This window comes from Vicugna pacos, chromosome 14 (assembly GCF_048564905.1).
Source record: "Vicugna pacos chromosome 14, VicPac4, whole genome shotgun sequence".
NCBI lineage: Eukaryota > Metazoa > Chordata > Mammalia > Artiodactyla > Camelidae > Vicugna > Vicugna pacos.
In genome coordinates this window covers 33,625,236-33,646,848 of record NC_133000.1, presented here as the reverse complement: position 1 = coordinate 33,646,848, position 21,613 = coordinate 33,625,236, and positions in this window count along the sequence as shown.

Sequence of the window (21,613 nt, the reverse complement as noted above, 5' to 3'; positions counted from 1 at the left end):
ATGCTCAGTTCTGAGAGATAAGTGTGTGTGAAAGCCGTCCTTCACCTAGCTTGAAGGGAACACAAAGTTTCTTTTCAGTTGCCAACCCCACTCCATACATATATATGGGGAGGTACAAGCTCCAACTCGGTTTTACAGTGAAAACGGCAGGCACTTCAAACCGGCACTAGGAAACAGACTCAGAAACCAGAGTATGTGTTTCTCCTGCAACGCGTTCTCTTGGTGCTGGATGAACGAACGTCTCTCCACATGCTCAGTTCTGAGAGATAAGTGTGTGTGAAAGCCGTCCTTCACCTAGCTTGAAGGGAACACAAAGTTTCTCTTCAGTTGCCAACTCCACTCCATACATATATATGGGGAGGTACAAGCTCCAACTCGGTTTTACAGTGAAAACGGCAGGCACTTCAAACCGGCACTAGGAAACAGACTCAGAAACCAGAGTAAGTGTTTCTCCTGCAACGCGTTCTCTTGGTGCTGGATGAACGAACGTCTCTCCACATGCTCAGTTCTGAGAGATAAGTGTGTGTGAAAGCCGTCCTTCACCTAGCTTGAAGGGAACACAAAGTTTCTTTTCAGTTGCCAACTCCACTCCATACATATATATGGGGAGGTACAAGCTCCAACTCGGTTTTACAGTGAAAACGGCAGGCACTTCAAACCGGCACTAGGAAACAGACTGAGAAACCAGAGTAAGTGTTTCTCCTGCAACCCGTTCCCTTGGTGCTGGATGAACGAACGTCTCTCCACATGCTCAGTTCTGAGAGATAAGTGTGTGTGAAAGCCGTCCTTCACCTAGCTTGAAGGGAACACAAAGTTTCTTTTCAGTTGCCAACTCCACTCCATACATATATATGGGGAGGTACAAGCTCCAACTCGGTTTTACAGTGAAAACGGCAGGCACTTCAAACCGGCACTAGGAAACAGACTGAGAAACCAGAGTAAGTGTTTCTCCTGCAACCCGTTCCCTTGGTGCTGGATGAACGAACGTCTCTCCACATGCTCAGTTCTGAGAGATAAGTGTGTGTGAAAGCCGTCCTTCACCTAGCTTGAAGGGAACACAAAGTTTCTTTTCAGTTGCCAACTCCACTCCATACATATATATGGGGAGGTACAAGCTCCAACTCGGTTTTACAGTGAAAACGGCAGGCACTTCAAACCGGCACTAGGAAACAGACTGAGAAACCAGAGTAAGTGTTTCTCCTGCAACCCGTTCCCTTGGTGCTGGATGAACGAACGTCTCTCCACATGCTCAGTTCTGAGAGATAAGTGTGTGTGAAAGCCGTACTTCACCTACCTTGAAGGGAAGACAAAGTTTCTTTTCAGTTGCCAACTCCACTCCATACATATATATGGGGAGGTACAAGCTCCAACTCGGTTTTACAGTGAAAACGGCAGGCACTTCAAACCGGCACTAGGAAACAGACTGAGAAACCAGAGTAAGTGTTTCTCCTGCAACCCGTTCCCTTGGTGCTGGATGAACGAACGTCTCTCCACATGCTCAGTTCTGAGAGATAAGTGTGTGTGAAAGCCGTCCTTCACCTAGCTTGAAGGGAACACAAAGTTTCTTTTCAGTTGCCAACTCCACTCCATACATATATATGGGGAGGTACAAGCTCCAACTCGGTTTTACAGTGAAAACGGCAGGCACTTCAAACCGGCACTAGGAAACAGACTGAGAAACCAGAGTAAGTGTTTCTCCTGCAACCCGTTCCCTTGGTGCTGGATGAACGAACGTCTCTCCACATGCTCAGTTCTGAGAGATAAGTGTGTGTGAAAGCCGTCCTTCACCTAGCTTGAAGGGAACACAAAGTTTCTTTTCAGTTGCCAACTCCACTCCATACATATATATGGGGAGGTACAAGCTCCAACTCGGTTTTACAGTGAAAACGGCAGGCACTTCAAACCGGCACTAGGAAACAGACTGAGAAACCAGAGTAAGTGTTTCTCCTGCAACCCGTTCCCTTGGTGCTGGATGAACGAACGTCTCTCCACATGCTCAGTTCTGAGAGATAAGTGTGTGTGAAAGCCGTCCTTCACCTAGCTTGAAGGGAACACAAAGTTTCTTTTCAGTTGCCAACTCCACTCCATACATATATATGGGGAGGTACAAGCTCCAACTCGGTTTTACAGTGAAAACGGCAGGCACTTCAAACCGGCACTAGGAAACAGACTGAGAAACCAGAGTAAGTGTTTCTCCTGCAACCCGTTCCCTTGGTGCTGGATGAACGAACGTCTCTCCACATGCTCAGTTCTGAGAGATAAGTGTGTGTGAAAGCCGTCCTTCACCTAGCTTGAAGGGAACACAAAGTTTCTTTTCAGTTGCCAACTCCACTCCATACATATATATGGGGAGGTACAAGCTCCAACTCGGTTTTACAGTGAAAACGGCAGGCACTTCAAACCGGCACTAGGAAACAGACTGAGAAAGCAGAGTAAGTGTTTCTCCTGCAACCCGTTCCCTTGGTGCTGGATGAACGAACGTCTCTCCACATGCTCAGTTCTGAGAGATAAGTGTGTGTGAAAGCCGTCCTTCACCTAGCTTGAAGGGAACACAAAGTTTCTCTTCAGTTGCCAACTCCACTCCATACATATATATGGGGAGGTACAAGCTCCAACTCGGTTTTACAGTGAAAACGGCAGGCACTTCAAACCGGCACTAGGAAACAGACTGAGAAACCAGAGTAAGTGTTTCTCCTGCAACCCGTTCCCTTGGTGCTGGATGAACGAACGTCTCTCCACATGCTCAGTTCTGAGAGATAAGTGTGTGTGAAAGCCGTCCTTCACCTAGCTTGAAGGGAACACAAAGTTTCTTTTCAGTTGCCAACTCCACTCCATACATATATATGGGGAGGTACAAGCTCCAACTCGGTTTTACAGTGAAAACGGCAGGCACTTCAAACCGGCACTAGGAAACAGACTGAGAAACCAGAGTAAGTGTTTCTCCTGCAACCCGTTCCCTTGGTGCTGGATGAACGAACGTCTCTCCACATGCTCAGTTCTGAGAGATAAGTGTGTGTGAAAGCCGTCCTTCACCTAGCTTGAAGGGAACACAAAGTTTCTTTTCAGTTGCCAACTCCACTCCATACATATATATGGGGAGGTACAAGCTCCAACTCGGTTTTACAGTGAAAACGGCAGGCAGTTCAGACCGGCACTAGGAAACAGACTGAGAAACCAGAGTAAGTGTTTCTCCTGCAACCCGTTCCCTTGGTGCTGGATGAACGAACGTCTCTCCACATGCTCAGTTCTGAAGATAAGTGTGTGTGAAAGCCGTCCTTCACCTAGCTTGAAGGGAACACAAAGTTTCTTTTCAGTTGCCAACTCCACTCCATACATATATATGGGGAGGTACAAGCTCCAACTCGGTTTTACAGTGAAAACGGCAGGCACTTCAAACCGGCACTAGGAAACAGACTGAGAAACCAGAGTAAGTGTTTCTCCTGCAACCCGTTCCCTTGGTGCTGGATGAACGAACGTCTCTCCACATGCTCAGTTCTGAGAGATAAGTGTGTGTGAAAGCCGTCCTTCACCTAGCTTGAAGGGAACACAAAGTTTCTTTTCAGTTGCCAACTCCACTCCATACATATATATGGGGAGGTACAAGCTCCAACTCGGTTTTACAGTGAAAACGGCAGGCACTTCAAACCGGCACTAGGAAACAGACTGAGAAACCAGAGTAAGTGTTTCTCCTGCAACCCGTTCCCTTGGTGCTGGATGAACGAACGTCTCTCCACATGCTCAGTTCTGAGAGATATGTGTGTGTGAAAGCCGTCCTTCACCTAGCTTGAAGGGAACACAAAGTTTCTTTTCAGTTGCCAACTCCACTCCATACATATATATGGGGAGGTACAAGCTCCAACTCGGTTTTACAGTGAAAACGGCAGGCACTTCAAACCGGCACTAGGAAACAGACTGAGAAACCAGAGTAAGTGTTTCTCCTGCAACCCGTTCCCTTGGTGCTGGATGAACGAACGTCTCTCCACATGCTCAGTTCTGAGAGATAAGTGTGTGTGAAAGCCGTCCTTCACCTAGCTTGAAGGGAACACAAAGTTTCTTTTCAGTTGCCAACTCCACTCCATACATATATATGGGGAGGTACAAGCTCCAACTCGGTTTTACAGTGAAAACGGCAGGCACTTCAAACCGGCACTAGGAAACAGACTGAGAAACCAGAGTAAGTGTTTCTCCTGCAACCCGTTCCCTTGGTGCTGGATGAACGAACGTCTCTCCACATGCTCAGTTCTGAGAGATAAGTGTGTGTGAAAGCCGTCCTTCACCTAGCTTGAAGGGAACACAAAGTTTCTTTTCAGTTGCCAACTCCACTCCATACATATATATGGGGAGGTACAAGCTCCAACTCGGTTTTACAGTGAAAACGGCAGGCACTTCAAACCGGCACTAGGAAACAGACTGAGAAAGCAGAGTAAGGGTTTCTCCTGCAACCCGTTCCCTTGGTGCTGGATGAACGAACGTCTCTCCACATGCTCAGTTCTGAGAGATAAGTGTGTGTGAAAGCCGTCCTTCACCTAGCTTGAAGGGAACACAAAGTTTCTTTTCAGTTGCCAACTCCACTCCATACATATATATGGGGAGGTACAAGCTCCAACTCGGTTTTACAGTGAAAACGGCAGGCACTTCAAACCGGCACTAGGAAACAGACTCAGAAAACAGAGTAAGTGTTTCTCCTGCAACGAGTTCTCTTGGTGCTGGATGAACGAACGTCTCTCCACATGCTCAGTTCTGAGAGATAAGTGTGTGTGAAAGCCGTCCTTCACCTAGCTTGAAGGGAACACAAAGTTTCTTTTCAGTTGCCAACTCCACTCCATACATATATATGGGGAGGTACAAGCTCCAACTCGGTTTTACAGTGAAAACGGCAGGCACTTCAAACCGGCACTAGGAAACAGACTGAGAAACCAGAGTAAGTGTTTCTCCTGCAACCCGTTCCCTTGGTGCTGGATGAACGAACGTCTCTCCACATGCTCAGTTCTGAGAGATAAGTGTGTGTGAAAGCCGTCCTTCACCTAGCTTGAAGGGAACACAAAGTTTCTTTTCAGTTGCCAACTCCACTCCATACATATATATGGGGAGGTACAAGCTCCAACTCGGTTTTACAGTGAAAACGGCAGGCACTTCAAACCGGCACTAGGAAACAGACTGAGAAACCAGAGTAAGTGTTTCTCCTGCAACCCGTTCCCTTGGTGCTGGATGAACGAACGTCTCTCCACATGCTCAGTTCTGAGAGATAAGTGTGTGTGAAAGCCGTCCTTCACCTAGCTTGAAGGGAACACAAAGTTTCTTTTCAGTTGCCAACTCCACTCCATACATATATATGGGGAGGTACAAGCTCCAACTCGGTTTTACAGTGAAAACGGCAGGCACTTCAAACCGGCACTAGGAAACAGACTGAGAAACCAGAGTAAGTGTTTCTCCTGCAACCCGTTCCCTTGGTGCTGGATGAACGAACGTCTCTCCACATGCTCAGTTCTGAGAGATAAGTGTGTGTGAAAGCCGTCCTTCACCTAGCTTGAAGGGAACACAAAGTTTCTTTTCAGTTGCCAACTCCACTCCATACATATATATGGGGAGGTACAAGCTCCAACTCGGTTTTACAGTGAAAACGGCAGGCACTTCAAACCGGCACTAGGAAACAGACTGAGAAACCAGAGTAAGTGTTTCTCCTGCAACCCGTTCCCTTGGTGCTGGATGAACGAACGTCTCTCCACATGCTCAGTTCTGAGAGATAAGTGTGTGTGAAAGCCGTCCTTCACCTAGCTTGAAGGGAACACAAAGTTTCTTTTCAGTTGCCAACTCCACTCCATACATATATATGGGGAGGTACAAGCTCCAACTCGGTTTTACAGTGAAAACGGCAGGCACTTCAAACCGGCACTAGGAAACAGACTGAGAAAGCAGAGTAAGTGTTTCTCCTGCAACCCGTTCCCTTGGTGCTGGATGAACGAACGTCTCTCCACATGCTCAGTTCTGAGAGATAAGTGTGTGTGAAAGCCGTCCTTCACCTAGCTTGAAGGGAACACAAAGTTTCTTTTCAGTTGCCAACTCCACTCCATACATATATATGGGGAGGTACAAGCTCCAACTCGGTTTTACAGTGAAAACGGCAGGCACTTCAAACCGGCACTAGGAAACAGACTGAGAAACCAGAGTAAGTGTTTCTCCTGCAACCCGTTCCCTTGGTGCTGGATGAACGAACGTCTCTCCACATGCTCAGTTCTGAGAGATAAGTGTGTGTGAAAGCCGTCCTTCACCTAGCTTGAAGGGAACACAAAGTTTCTTTTCAGTTGCCAACTCCACTCCATACATATATATGGGGAGGTACAAGCTCCAACTCGGTTTTACAGTGAAAACGGCAGGCACTTCAAACCGGCACTAGGAAACAGACTGAGAAACCAGAGTAAGTGTTTCTCCTGCAACCCGTTCCCTTGGTGCTGGATGAACGAACGTCTCTCCACATGCTCAGTTCTGAGAGATAAGTGTGTGTGAAAGCCGTACTTCACCTACCTTGAAGGGAAGACAAAGTTTCTTTTCAGTTGCCAACTCCACTCCATACATATATATGGGGAGGTACAAGCTCCAACTCGGTTTTACAGTGAAAACGGCAGGCACTTCAAACCGGCACTAGGAAACAGACTGAGAAACCAGAGTAAGTGTTTCTCCTGCAACCCGTTCCCTTGGTGCTGGATGAACGAACGTCTCTCCACATGCTCAGTTCTGAGAGATAAGTGTGTGTGAAAGCCGTCCTTCACCTAGCTTGAAGGGAACACAAAGTTTCTTTTCAGTTGCCAACTCCAGTCCATACATATATATGGGGAGGTACAAGCTCCAACTCGGTTTTACAGTGAAAACGGCAGGCACTTCAAACCGGCACTAGGAAACAGACTGAGAAACCAGAGTAAGTGTTTCTACTTCAACCCGTTCCCTTGGTGCTGGATGAACGAACGTCTATCCACATGCTCAGTTCTGAGAGATAAGTGTGTGTGAAAGCCGTCCTTCACCTAGCTTGAAGGGAACACAAAGTTTCTTTTCAGTTGCCAACTCCACTCCATACATATATATGGGGAGGTACAAGCTCCAACTCGGTTTTACAGTGAAAACGGCAGGCACTTCAAACCGGCACTAGGAAACAGACTGAGAAACCAGAGTAAGTGTTTCTCCTGCAACCCGTTCCCTTGGTGCTGGATGAACGAACGTCTCTCCACATGCTCAGTTCTGAGAGATAAGTGTGTGTGAAAGCCGTCCTTCACCTAGCTTGAAGGGAACACAATGTTTCTTTTCAGTTGCCAACTCCACTCCATACATATATATGGGGAGGTACAAGCTCCAACTCGGTTTTACAGTGAAAACGGCAGGCACTTCAAACCGGCACTAGGAAACAGACTCAGAAACCAGAGTAAGTGTTTCTCCTGCAAACCTTTCCCTTGGTGCTGGATGAACGAACGTCTCTCCACATGCTCAGTTCTGAGAGATAAGTGTGTGTGAAAGCCGTCCTTCACCTAGCTTGAAGGGAACACAAAGTTTCTTTTCAGTTGCCAACTCCACTCCATACATATATATGGGGAGGTACAAGCTCCAACTCGGTTTTACAGTGAAAACGGCAGGCACTTCAAACCGGCACTAGGAAACAGACTCAGAAACCAGAGTAAGTGTTTCTCCTGCAACCCGTTCCCTTGGTGCTGGATGAACGAACGTCTCTCCACATGCTCCGTTCTGAGAGATAAGTGTGTGTGAAAGCCGTCCTTCACCTAGCTTGAAGGGAACACAAAGTTTCTTTTCAGTTGCCAACTCCAATCCATACATATATATGGGGAGGTACAAGCTCCAACTCGGTTTTACAGTGAAAACGGCAGGCACTTCAAACCGGCACTAGGAAACAGACTGAGAAACCAGAGAAAGTGTTTCCCCTGCAACCCGTTCCCTTGGTGCTGGATGAACGAACGTCTATCCACATGCTCAGTTCTGAGAGATAAGTGTGTGTGAAAGCCGTCCTTCACCTAGCTTGAAGGGAACACAAAGTTTCTTTTCAGTTGCCAACTCCACTCCATACATATATATGGGGAGGTACAAGCTCCAACTCGGTTTTACAGTGAAAACGGCAGGCACTTCAAACCGGCACTAGGAAACAGACTGAGAAACCAGAGTAAGTGTTTCTCCTGCAACCCGATCCCTTGGTGCTGGATGAACGAACGTCTCTCCACATGCTCAGTTCTGAGAGATAAGTGTGTGTGAAAGCCGTCCTTCACCTAGCTTGAAGGGAACACAAAGTTTCTTTTCAGTTGCCAACTCCACTCCATACATATATATGGGGAGGTACAAGCTCCAACTCGGTTTTACAGTGAAAACGGCAGGCACTTCAAACCGGCACTAGGAAACAGACTCAGAAACCAGAGTAAGTGTTTCTCCTGCAACGCGTTCTCTTGGTGCTGGATGAACGAACGTCTCTCCACATGCTCAGTTCTGAGAGATAATTGTGTGTGAAAGCCGTCCTTCACCTAGCTTGAAGGGAACACAAAGTTTCTTTTCAGTTGCCAACTCCACTCCATACATATATATGGGGAGGTACAAGCTCCAACTCGGTTTTACAGTGAAAACGGCAGGCACTTCAAACCGGCACTAGGAAACAGACTGAGAAACCAGAGTAAGTGTTTCTACTGCAACCCGTTCCTTTGGTGCTGGATAAACGAACGTCTCTCCACATGCTCAGTTCTGAGAGATAAGTGTGTGTGAAAGCCGTCCTTCACCTAGCTTGAAGGGAACACAAAGTTTCTTTTCAGTTGCCAACTCCACTCCATACATATATATGGGGAGGTACAAGCTCCAACTCGGTTTTACAGTGAAAACGGCAGGCACTTCAAACCGGCACTAGGAAACAGACTGAGAAAGCAGAGTAAGGGTTTCTCCTGCAACCCGTTCCCTTGGTGCTGGATGAACGAACGTCTCTCCACATGCTCAGTTCTGAGAGATAAGTGTGTGTGAAAGCCGTCCTTCACCTAGCTTGAAGGGAACACAAAGTTTCTTTTCAGTTGCCAACTCCACTCCATACATATATATGGGGAGGTACAAGCTCCAACTCGGTTTTACAGTGAAAACGGCAGGCACTTCAAACCGGCACTAGGAAACAGACTCAGAAACCAGAGTAAGTGTTTCTCCTGCAACCCGTTCCCTTGGTGCTGGATGAACGAACGTCTCTCCACATGCTCAGTTCTGAGAAATAAGTGTGTGTGAAAGCCGTCCTTCACTTAGCTTGAAGGGAAGACAAAGTTTCTTTTCAGTTGCCAACTCCACTCCATACATATATATGGGGAGGTACAAGCTCCAACTCGGTTTTACAGTGAAAACGGCAGGCACTTCAAACCGGCACTAGGAAACAGACTGAGAAACCAGAGTAAGTGTTTCTCCTGCAACCCGTTCCCTTGGTGCTGGATGAACGAACGTCTCTCCACATGCTCAGTTCTGAGAGATAAGTGTGTGTGAAAGCCGTCCTTCACCTAGCTTGAAGGGAACACAAAGTTTCTTTTCAGTTGCCAACTCCACTCCATACATATATATGGGGAGGTACAAGCTCCAACTCGGTTTTACAGTGAAAACGGCAGGCACTTCAAACCGGCACTAGGAAACAGACTGAGAAACCAGAGTAAGTGTTTCTCCTGCAACCCGTTCCCTTGGTGCTGGATGAACGAACGTCTCTCCACATGCTCAGTTCTGAGAGATAAGTGTGTGTGAAAGCCGTCCTTCACCTAGCTTGAAGGGAACACAAAGTTTCTTTTCAGTTGCCAACTCCAATCCATACATATATATGGGGAGGTACAAGCTCCAACTCGGTTTTACAGTGAAAACGGCAGGCACTTCAAACCGGCACTAGGAAACAGACTCAGAAACCAGAGTATGTGTTTCTCCTGCAACGCGTTCTCTTGGTGCTGGATGAACGAACGTCTCTCCACATGCTCAGTTCTGAGAGATAAGTGTGTGTGAAAGCCGTCCTTCACCTAGCTTGAAGGGAACACAAAGTTTCTCTTCAGTTGCCAACTCCACTCCATACATATATATGGGGAGGTACAAGCTCCAACTCGGTTTTACAGTGAAAACGGCAGGCACTTCAAACCGGCACTAGGAAACAGACTCAGAAACCAGAGTAAGTGTTTCTCCTGCAACCCGTTCCCTTGGTGCTGGATGAACGAACGTCTCTCCACATGCTCAGTTCTGAGAGATAAGTGTGTGTGAAAGCCGTCCTTCACCTAGCTTGAAGGGAACACAAAGTTTCTTTTCAGTTGCCAACTCCACTCCATACATATATATGGGGAGGTACAAGCTCCAACTCGGTTTTACAGTGAAAACGACAGGCACTTCAAACCGGCACTAGGAAACAGACTGAGAAACCAGAGTAAGTGTTTCTCCTGCAACCCGTTCCCTTGGTGCTGGATGAACGAACGTCTCTCCACATGCTCAGTTCTGAGAGATAAGTGTGTGTGAAAGCCGTCCTTCACCTAGCTTGAAGGGAACACAAAGTTTCTTTTCAGTTGCCAACTCCACTCCATACATATATATGGGGAGGTACAAGCTCCAACTCGGTTTTACAGTGAAAACGGCAGGCACTTCAAACCGGCACTAGGAAACAGACTGAGAAACCAGAGTAAGTGTTTCTCCTGCAACCCGTTCCCTTGGTGCTGGATGAACGAACGTCTCTCCACATGCTCAGTTCTGAAGATAAGTGTGTGTGAAAGCCGTCCTTCACCTAGCTTGAAGGGAACACAAAGTTTCTTTTCAGTTGCCAACTCCACTCCATACATATATATGGGGAGGTACAAGCTCCAACTCGGTTTTACAGTGAAAACGGCAGGCACTTCAAACCGGCACTAGGAAACAGACTCAGAAACCAGAGTAAGTGTTTCTCCTGCAACCCGTTCCCTTGGTGCTGGATGAACGAACGTCTCTCCACATGCTCAGTTCTGAGAGATAAGTGTGTGTGAAAGCCGTCCTTCACCTAGCTTGAAGGGAACACAAAGTTTCTTTTCAGTTGCCAACTCCACTCCATACATATATATGGGGAGGTACAAGCTCCAACTCGGTTTTACAGTGAAAACGGCAGGCACTTCAAACCGGCACTAGGAAACAGACTGAGAAACCAGAGTAAGTGTTTCTCCTGCAACCCGTTCCCTTGGTGCTGGATGAACGAACGTCTCTCCACATGCTCAGTTCTGAGAGATATGTGTGTGTGAAAGCCGTCCTTCACCTAGCTTGAAGGGAACACAAAGTTTCTTTTCAGTTGCCAACTCCACTCCATACATATATATGGGGAGGTACAAGCTCCAACTCGGTTTTACAGTGAAAACGACAGGCACTTCAAACCGGCACTAGGAAACAGACTGAGAAACCAGAGTAAGTGTTTCTCCTGCAACCCGTTCCCTTGTTGCTGGATGAACGAACGTCTCTCCACATGCTCAGTTCTGAGAGATAAGTGTGTGTGAAAGCCGTCCTTCACCTAGCTTGAAGGGAACACAAAGTTTCTTTTCAGTTGCCAACTCCACTCCATACATATATATGGGGAGGTACAAGCTCCAACTCGGTTTTACAGTGAAAACGGCAGGCACTTCAAACCGGCACTAGGAAACAGACTGAGAAACCAGAGTAAGTGTTTCTCCTGCAACCCGTTCCCTTGGTGCTGGATGAACGAACGTCTCTCCACATGCTCAGTTCTGAGAGATAAGTGTGTGTGAAAGCCGTCCTTCACCTAGCTTGAAGGGAACACAAAGTTTCTTTTCAGTTGCCAACTCCACTCCATACATATATATGGGGAGGTACAAGCTCCAACTAGGTTTTACAGTGAAAACGGCAGGCACTTCAAACCGGCACTAGGAAACAGACTCAGAAACCAGAGTAAGTGTTTCTCTTGCAACCCGTTCCCTTGGTGCTGGATGAACGAACGTCTCTCCACATGCTCAGTTCTGAGAGATAAGTGTGTGTGAAAGCCGTCCTTCATCTAGCTTGAAGGGAACACAAAGTTTCTTTTCAGTTGCCAACTCCACTCCATACATATATATGGGGAGGTACAAGCTCCAACTCGGTTTTACAGTGAAAACGGCAGGCACTTCAAACCGGCACTAGGAAACAGACTCAGAAAACAGAGTAAGTGTTTCTCCTGCAACGAGTTCTCTTGGTGCTGGATGAACGAACGTCTCTCCACATGCTCAGTTCTGAGAGATAATTGTGTGTGAAAGCCGTCCTTCACCTAGCTTGAAGGGAACACAAAGTTTCTTTTCAGTTGCCAACTCCACTCCATACATATATATGGGGAGGTACAAGCTCCAACTCGGTTTTACAGTGAAAACGGCAGGCACTTCAAACCGGCACTAGGAAACAGACTGAGAAACCAGAGTAAGTGTTTCTCCTGCAACCCGTTCCCTTGGTGCTGGATGAACGAACGTCTCTCCACATGCTCAGTTCTGAGAGATAAGTGTGTGTGAAAGCCGTCCTTCACCTAGCTTGAAGGGAAGACAAACTTTCTTTTCAGTTGCCAACTCCACTCCATACATATATATGGGGAGGTACAAGCTCCAACTCGGTTTTACAGTGAAAACGGCAGGCACTTCAAACCGGCACTAGGAAACAGACTGAGAAACCAGAGTAAGTGTTTCTCCTGCAACCCGTTCCCTTGGTGCTGGATGAACGAACGTCTCTCCACATGCTCAGTTCTGAGAGATAAGTGTGTGTGAAAGCCGTCCTTCACCTAGCTTGAAGGGAACACAAAGTTTCTTTTCAGTTGCCAACTCCACTCCATACATATATATGGGGAGGTACAAGCTCCAACTAGGTTTTACAGTGAAAACGGCAGGCACTTCAAACCGGCACTAGGAAACAGACTCAGAAACCAGAGTAAGTGTTTCTCCTGCAACCCGTTCCCTTGGTGCTGGATGAACGAACGTCTCTCCACATGCTCAGTTCTGAGAGATAAGTGTGTGTGAAAGCCGTCCTTCACCTAGCTTGAAGGGAACACAAAGTTTCTTTTCAGTTGCCAACTCCACTCCATACATATATATGGGGAGGTACAAGCTCCAACTCGGTTTTACAGTGAAAACGGCAGGCACTTCAAACCGGCACTAGGAAACAGACTGAGAAACCAGAGTAAGTGTTTCTCCTGCAACCCGTTCCCTTGGTGCTGGATGAACGAACGTCTCTCCACATGCTCAGTTCTGAGAGATAAGTGTGTGTGAAAGCCGTCCTTCACCTAGCTTGAAGGGAACACAAAGTTTCTTTTCAGTTGCCAACTCCACTCCATACATATATATGGGGAGGTACAAGCTCCAACTAGGTTTTACAGTGAAAACGGCAGGCACTTCAAACCGGCACTAGGAAACAGACTCAGAAACCAGAGTAAGTGTTTCTCCTGCAACCCGTTCCCTTGGTGCTGGATGAACGAACGTCTCTCCACATGCTCAGTTCTGAGAGATAAGTGTGTGTGAAAGCCGTCCTTCATCTAGCTTGAAGGGAACACAAAGTTTCTTTTCAGTTGCCAACTCCACTCCATACATATATATGGGGAGGTACAAGCTCCAACTCGGTTTTACAGTGAAAACGGCAGGCACTTCAAACCGGCACTAGGAAACAGACTCAGAAAACAGAGTAAGTGTTTCTCCTGCAACGAGTTCTCTTGGTGCTGGATGAACGAACGTCTCTCCACATGCTCAGTTCTGAGAGATAATTGTGTGTGAAAGCCGTCCTTCACCTAGCTTGAAGGGAACACAAAGTTTCTTTTCAGTTGCCAACTCCACTCCATACATATATATGGGGAGGTACAAGCTCCAACTCGGTTTTACAGTGAAAACGGCAGGCACTTCAAACCGGCACTAGGAAACAGACTGAGAAACCAGAGTAAGTGTTTCTCCTGCAACCCGTTCCCTTGGTGCTGGATGAACGAACGTCTCTCCACATGCTCAGTTCTGAGAGATAAGTGTGTGTGAAAGCCGTCCTTCACCTAGCTTGAAGGGAAGACAAACTTTCTTTTCAGTTGCCAACTCCACTCCATACATATATATGGGGAGGTACAAGCTCCAACTCGGTTTTACAGTGAAAACGGCAGGCACTTCAAACCGGCACTAGGAAACAGACTGAGAAACCAGAGTAAGTGTTTCTCCTGCAACCCGTTCCCTTGGTGCTGGATGAACGAACGTCTCTCCACATGCTCAGTTCTGAGAGATAAGTGTGTGTGAAAGCCGTCCTTCACCTAGCTTGAAGGGAACACAAAGTTTCTTTTCAGTTGCCAACTCCACTCCATACATATATATGGGGAGGTACAAGCTCCAACTCGGTTTTACAGTGAAAACGGCAGGCACTTCAAACCGGCACTAGGAAACAGACTGAGAAACCAGAGTAAGTGTTTCTCCTGCAACCCGTTCCCTTGGTGCTGGATGAACGAACGTCTCTCCACATGCTCAGTTCTGAGAGATAAGTGTGTGTGAAAGCCGTCCTTCACCTAGCTTGAAGGGAACACAAAGTTTCTTTTCAGTTGCCAACTCCACTCCATACATATATATGGGGAGGTACAAGCTCCAACTCGGTTTTACAGTGAAAACGGCAGGCACTTCAAACAGGCACTAGGAAACAGACTGAGAAACCAGAGTAAGTGTTTCTCCTGCAACCCGTTCCCTTGGTGCTGGATGAACGAACGTCTCTCCACATGCTCAGTTCTGAGAGATAAGTGTGTGTGAAAGCCGTCCTTCACCTACCTTGAAGGGAAGACAAAGTTTCTTTTCAGTTGCCAACTCCACTCCATACATATATATGGGGAGGTACAAGCTCCAACTCGGTTTTACAGTGAAAACGGCAGGCACTTCAAACCGGCACTAGGAAACAGACTGAGAAACCAGAGTAAGTGTTTCTCCTGCAACCCGTTCCCTTGGTGCTGGATGAACGAACGTCTCTCCACATGCTCAGTTCTGAGAGATAAGTGTGTGTGAAAGCCGTCCTTCACCTAGCTTGAAGGGAACACAAAGTTTCTTTTCAGTTGCCAACTCCACTCCATACATATATATGGGGAGGTACAAGCTCCAACTCGGTTTTACATTGAAAACGGCAGGCACTTCAAACCGGAACTAGGAAACAGACTCAAAAACCAGAGTAAGTGTTTCTCCTGCAACGAGTTCTCTTGGTGCTGGATGAACGAACGTCTCTCCACATGCTCAGTTCTGAGAGATAAGTGTGTGTGAAAGCCGTCCTTCACCTAGCTTGAAGGGAACACAAACTTTCTTTTCAGTTGCCAACTCCACTCCATACATATATATGGGGAGGTACAAGCTCCAACTAGGTTTTACAGTGAAAACGGCAGGCACTTCAAACCGGCACTAGGAAACAGACTCAGAAACCAGAGTAAGTGTTTCTCCTGCAACCCGTTCCCTTGGTGCTGGATGAACGAACGTCTCTCCACATGCTCAGTTCTGAGAGATAAGTGTGTGTGAAAGCCGTCCTTCATCTAGCTTGAAGGGAACACAAAGTTTCTTTTCAGTTGCCAACTCCACTCCATACATATATATGGGGAGGTACAAGCTCCAACTCGGTTTTACAGTGAAAACGGCAGGCACTTCAAACCGGCACTAGGAAACAGACTCAGAAAACAGAGTAAGTGTTTCTCCTGCAACGAGTTCTCTTGGTGCTGGATGAACGAACGTCTCTCCACATGCTCAGTTCTGAGAGATAAGTGTGTGTGAAAGCCGTCCTTCACCTAGCTTGAAGGGAACACAAAGTTTCTTTTCAGTTGCCAACTCCACTCCATACATATATATGGGGAGGTACAAGCTCCAACTAGGTTTTACAGTGAAAACGGCAGGCACTTCAAACCGGCACTAGGAAACAGACTCAGAAACCAGAGTAAGTGTTTCTCCTGCAACCCGTTCCCTTGGTGCTGGATGAACGAACGTCTCTCCACATGCTCAGTTCTGAGAGATAAGTGTGTGTGAAAGCCGTCCTTCACCTAGCTTGAAGGGAACACAAAGTTTCTTTTCAGTTGCCAACTCCACTCCATACATATATATGGGGAGGTACAAGCTCCAACTCGGTTTTACAGTGAAAACGGCAGGCACTTCAAACCGGCACTAGGAAACAGACTGAGAAACCAGAGTAAGTGTTTCTCCTGCAACCCGTTCCCTTGGTGCTGGATGAACGAACGTCTCTCCACATGCTCAGTTCTGAGAGATAAGTGTGTGTGAAAGCCGTCCTTCACCTAGCTTGAAGGGAACACAAAGTTTCTTTTCAGTTGCCAACTCCACTCCATACATATATATGGGGAGGTACAAGCTCCAACTCGGTTTTACAGTGAAAACGGCAGGCACTTCAAACCGGCACTAGGAAACAGACTGAGAAACCAGAGTAAGTGTTTCTCCTGCAACCCGTTCCCTTGGTGCTGGATGAACGAACGTCTCTCCACATGCTCAGTTCTGAGAGATAAGTGTGTGTGAAAGCCGTCCTTCACCTAGCTTGAAGGGAACACAAAGTTTCTTTTCAGTTGCCAACTCCACTCCATACATATATATGGGGAGGTACAAGCTCCAACTCGGTTTTACAGTGAAAACGGCAGGCACTTCTAACCGGCACTAGGAAAGAGACTCAGAAACCAGAGTAAGTGTTTCTCCTGCAACCCGTTCCCTTGGTGCTGGATGAACGAACGTCTCTCCACATGCTCAGTTCTGAGAGATAAGTGTGTGTGAAAGCCGTCCTTCACCTAGCTTGAAGGGAACACAAAGTTTCTTTTCAGTTGCCAACTCCACTCCATACATATATATGGGGAGGTACAAGCTCCAACTCGGTTTTACAGTGAAAACGGCAGGCACTTCAAACCGGCACTAGGAAACAGACTGAGAAACCAGAGTAAGTGTTTCTCCTGCAACCCGTTCCCTTGGTGCTGGATGAACGAACGTCTCTCCACATGCTCAGTTCTGAGAGATAAGTGTGTGTGAAAGCCGTCCTTCACCTAGCTTGAAGGGAACACAAAGTTTCTTTTCAGTTGCCAACTCCACTCCATACATATATATGGGGAGGTACAAGCTCCAACTCGGTTTTACAGTGAAAACGGCAGGCACTTCAAACCGGCACTAGGAAACAGACTGAGAAACCAGAGTAAGTGTTTCTCCTGCAACCCGTTCCCTTGGTGCTGGATGAACGAACGTCTCTCCACATGCTCAGTTCTGAGAGATAAGTGTGTGTGAAAGCCGTCCTTCACCTAGCTTGAAGGGAACACAAAGTTTCTTTTCAGTTGCCAACTCCACTCCATACATATATATGGGGAGGTACAAGCTCCAACTCGGTTTTACAGTGAAAACGGCAGGCACTTCTAACCGGCACTAGGAAAGAGACTCAGAAACCAGAGTAAGTGTTTCTCCTGCAACCCGTTCCCTTGGTGCTGGATGAACGAACGTCTCTCCACATGCTCAGTTCTGAGAGATAAGTGTGTGTGAAAGCCGTCCTTCACCTAGCTTGAAGGGAACACAAAGTTTCTTTTCAGTTGCCAACTCCACTCCATACATATATATGGGGAGGTACAAGCTCCAACTCGGTTTTACAGTGAAAACGGCAGGCACTTCAAACCGGCACTAGGAAACAGACTGAGAAACCAGAGTAAGTGTTTCTCCTGCAACCCGTTCCCTTGGTGCTGGATGAACGAACGTCTCTCCACATGCTCAGTTCTGAGAGATAAGTGTGTGTGAAAGCCGTCCTTCACCTAGCTTGAAGGGAACACAAAGTTTCTTTTCAGTTGCCAACTCCACTCCATACATATATATGGGGAGGTACAAGCTCCAACTCGGTTTTACAGTGAAAACGGCAGGCACTTCAAACAGGCACTAGGAAACAGACTGAGAAACCAGAGTAAGTGTTTCTCCTGCAACCCGTTCCCTTGGTGCTGGATGAACGAACGTCTCTCCACATGCTCAGTTCTGAGAGATAAGTGTGTGTGAAAGCCGTACTTCACCTACCTTGAAGGGAAGACAAAGTTTCTTTTCAGTTGCCAACTCCACTCCATACATATATATGGGGAGGTACAAGCTCCAACTCGGTTTTACAGTGAAAACGGCAGGCACTTCAAACCGGCACTAGGAAACAGACTGAGAAACCAGAGTAAGTGTTTCTCCTGCAACCCGTTCCCTTGGTGCTGGATGAACGAACGTCTCTCCACATGCTCAGTTCTGAGAGATAAGTGTGTGTGAAAGCCGTCCTTCACCTAGCTTGAAGGGAACACAAAGTTTCTTTTCAGTTGCCAACTCCACTCCATACATATATATGGGGAGGTACAAGCTCCAACTCGGTTTTACATTGAAAACGGCAGGCACTTCAAACCGGCACTAGGAAACAGACTCAAAAACCAGAGTAAGTGTTTCTCCTGCAACGAGTTCTCTTGGTGCTGGATGAACGAACGTCTCTCCACATGCTCAGTTCTGAGAGATAAGTGTGTGTGAAAGCCGTCCTTCACCTAGCTTGAAGGGAACACAAACTTTCTTTTCAGTTGCCAACTCCACTCCATACATATATATGGGGAGGTACAAGCTCCAACTCGGTTTTACAGTGAAAACGGCAGGCACTTCAAACCGGCACTAGGAAACAGACTGAGAAACCAGAGTAAGTGTTTCTCCTGCAACCCGTTCCCTTGGTGCTGGATGAACGAACGTCTCTCCACATGCTCAGTTCTGAGAGATAAGTGTGTGTGAAAGCCGTCCTTCACCTAGCTTGAAGGGAACACAAAGTTTCTTTTCAGATGCCAACTCCACTCCATACATATATATGGGGAGGTACAAGCTCCAACTCGGTTTTACATTGAAAACGGCAGGCACTTCAAACCGGCACTAGGAAACAGACTCAAAAACCAGAGTAAGTGTTTCTCCTGCAACGAGTTCTCTTGGTGATGGATGAACGAACGTCTCTCCACATGCTCAGTTCTGAGAGATAAGTGTGTGTGAAAGCCGTCCTTCACCTAGCTTGAAGGGAACACAAACTTTCTTTTCAGTTGCCAACTCCACTCCATACATATATATGGGGAGGTACAAGCTCCAACTCGGTTTTACAGTGAAAACGGCAGGCACTTCAAACCGGCACTAGGAAACAGACTGAGAAACCAGAGTAAGTGTTTCTCCTGCAACCCGTTCCCTTGGTGCTGGATGAACGAACGTCTCTCCACATGCTCAGTTCTGAGAGATAAGTGTGTGTGAAAGCCGTCCTTCACCTAGCTTGAAGGGAACACAAAGTTTCTTTTCAGTTGCCAACTCCACTCCATACATATATATGGGGAGGTACAAGCTCCAACTCGGTTTTACAGTGAAAACGGCAGGCACTTCAAACAGGCACTAGGAAACAGACTGAGAAACCAGAGTAAGTGTTTCTCCTGCAACCCGTTCCCTTGGTGCTGGATGAACGAACGTCTCTCCACATGCTCAGTTCTGAGAGATAAGTGTGTGTGAAAGCCGTACTTCACCTACCTTGAAGGGAAGACAAAGTTTCTTTTCAGTTGCCAACTCCACTCCATACATATATATGGGGAGGTACAAGCTCCAACTCGGTTTTACAGTGAAAACGGCAGGCACTTCAAACCGGCACTAGGAAACAGACTGAGAAACCAGAGTAAGTGTTTCTCCTGCAACCCGTTCCCTTGGTGCTGGATGAACGAACGTCTCTCCACATGCTCAGTTCTGAGAGATAAGTGTGTGTGAAAGCCGTCCTTCACCTAGCTTGAAGGGAACACAAAGTTTCTTTTCAGTTGCCAACTCCACTCCATACATATATATGGGGAGGTACAAGCTCCAACTCGGTTTTACATTGAAAACGGCAGGCACTTCAAACCGGCACTAGGAAACAGACTCAAAAACCAGAGTAAGTGTTTCTCCTGCAACGAGTTCTCTTGGTGCTGGATGAACGAACGTCTCTCCACATGCTCAGTTCTGAGAGATAAGTGTGTGTGAAAGCCGTCCTTCACCTAGCTTGAAGGGAACACAAACTTTCTTTTCAGTTGCCAACTCCACTCCATACATATATATGGGGAGGTACAAGCTCCAACTCGGTTTTACAGTGAAAACGGCAGGCACTTCAAACCGGCACTAGGAAACAGACTGAGAAACCAGAGTAAGTGTTTCTCCTGCAACCCGTTCCCTTGGTGCTGGATGAACGAACGTCTCTCCACATGCTCAGTTCTGAGAGATAAGTGTGTGTGAAAGCCGTCCTTCACCTAGCTTGAAGGGAACACAAAGTTTCTTTTCAGATGCCAACTCCACTCCATACATATATATGGGGAGGTACAAGCTCCAACTCGGTTTTACATTGAAAACGGCAGGCACTTCAAACCGGCACTAGGAAACAGACTCAAAAACCAGAGTAAGTGTTTCTCCTGCAACGAGTTCTCTTGGTGATGGATGAACGAACGTCTCTCCACATGCTCAGTTCTGAGAGATAAGTGTGTGTGAAAGCCGTCCTTCACCTAGCTTGAAGGGAACACAAACTTTCTTTTCAGTTGCCAACTCCACTCCATACATATATATGGGGAGGTACAAGCTCCAACTCGGTTTTACAGTGAAAACGGCAGGCACTTCAAACCGGCACTAGGAAACAGACTGAGAAACCAGAGTAAGTGTTTCTCCTGCAACCCGTTCCCTTGGTGCTGGATGAACGAACGTCTCTCCACATGCTCAGTTCTGAGAGATAAGTGTGTGTGAAAGCCGTCCTTCACCTAGCTTGAAGGGAACACAAAGTTTCTTTTCAGTTGCCAACTCCACTCCATACATATATATGGGGAGGTACAAGCTCCAACTCGGTTTTACATTGAAAACGGCAGGCACTTCAAACCGGAACTAGGAAACAGACTCAAAAACCAGAGTAAGTGTTTCTCCTGCAACGAGTTCTCTTGGTGATGGAAGAACGAACGTCTCTCCACATGCTCAGTTCTGAGAGATAAGTGTGTGTGAAAGCCGTCCTTCACCTAGCTTGAAGGGAACACAAAGTTTCTTTTCAGTTGCCAACTCCACTCCATACATATATATGGGGAGGTACAAGCTCCAACTCGGTTTTACAGTGAAAACGGCAGGCACTTCAAACAGGCACTAGGAAACAGACTGAGAAACCAGAGTAAGTGTTTCTCCTGCAACCCGTTCCCTTGGTGCTGGATGAACGAACGTCTCTCCACATGCTCAGTTCTGAGAGATAAGTGTGTGTGAAAGCCGTACTTCACCTACCTTGAAGGGAAGACAAAGTTTCTTTTCAGTTGCCAACTCCACTCCATACATATATATGGGGAGGTACAAGCTCCAACTCGGTTTTACAGTGAAAACGGCAGGCACTTCAAACCGGCACTAGGAAACAGACTGAGAAACCAGAGTAAGTGTTTCTCCTGCAACCCGTTCCCTTGGTGCTGGATGAACGAACGTCTCTCCACATGCTCAGTTCTGAGAGATAAGTGTGTGTGAAAGCCGTCCTTCACCTAGCTTGAAGGGAACACAAAGTTTCTTTTCAGTTGCCAACTCCACTCCATACATATATATGGGGAGGTACAAGCTCCAACTCGGTTTTACATTGAAAACGGCAGGCACTTCAAACCGGCACTAGGAAACAGACTCAAAAACCAGAGTAAGTGTTT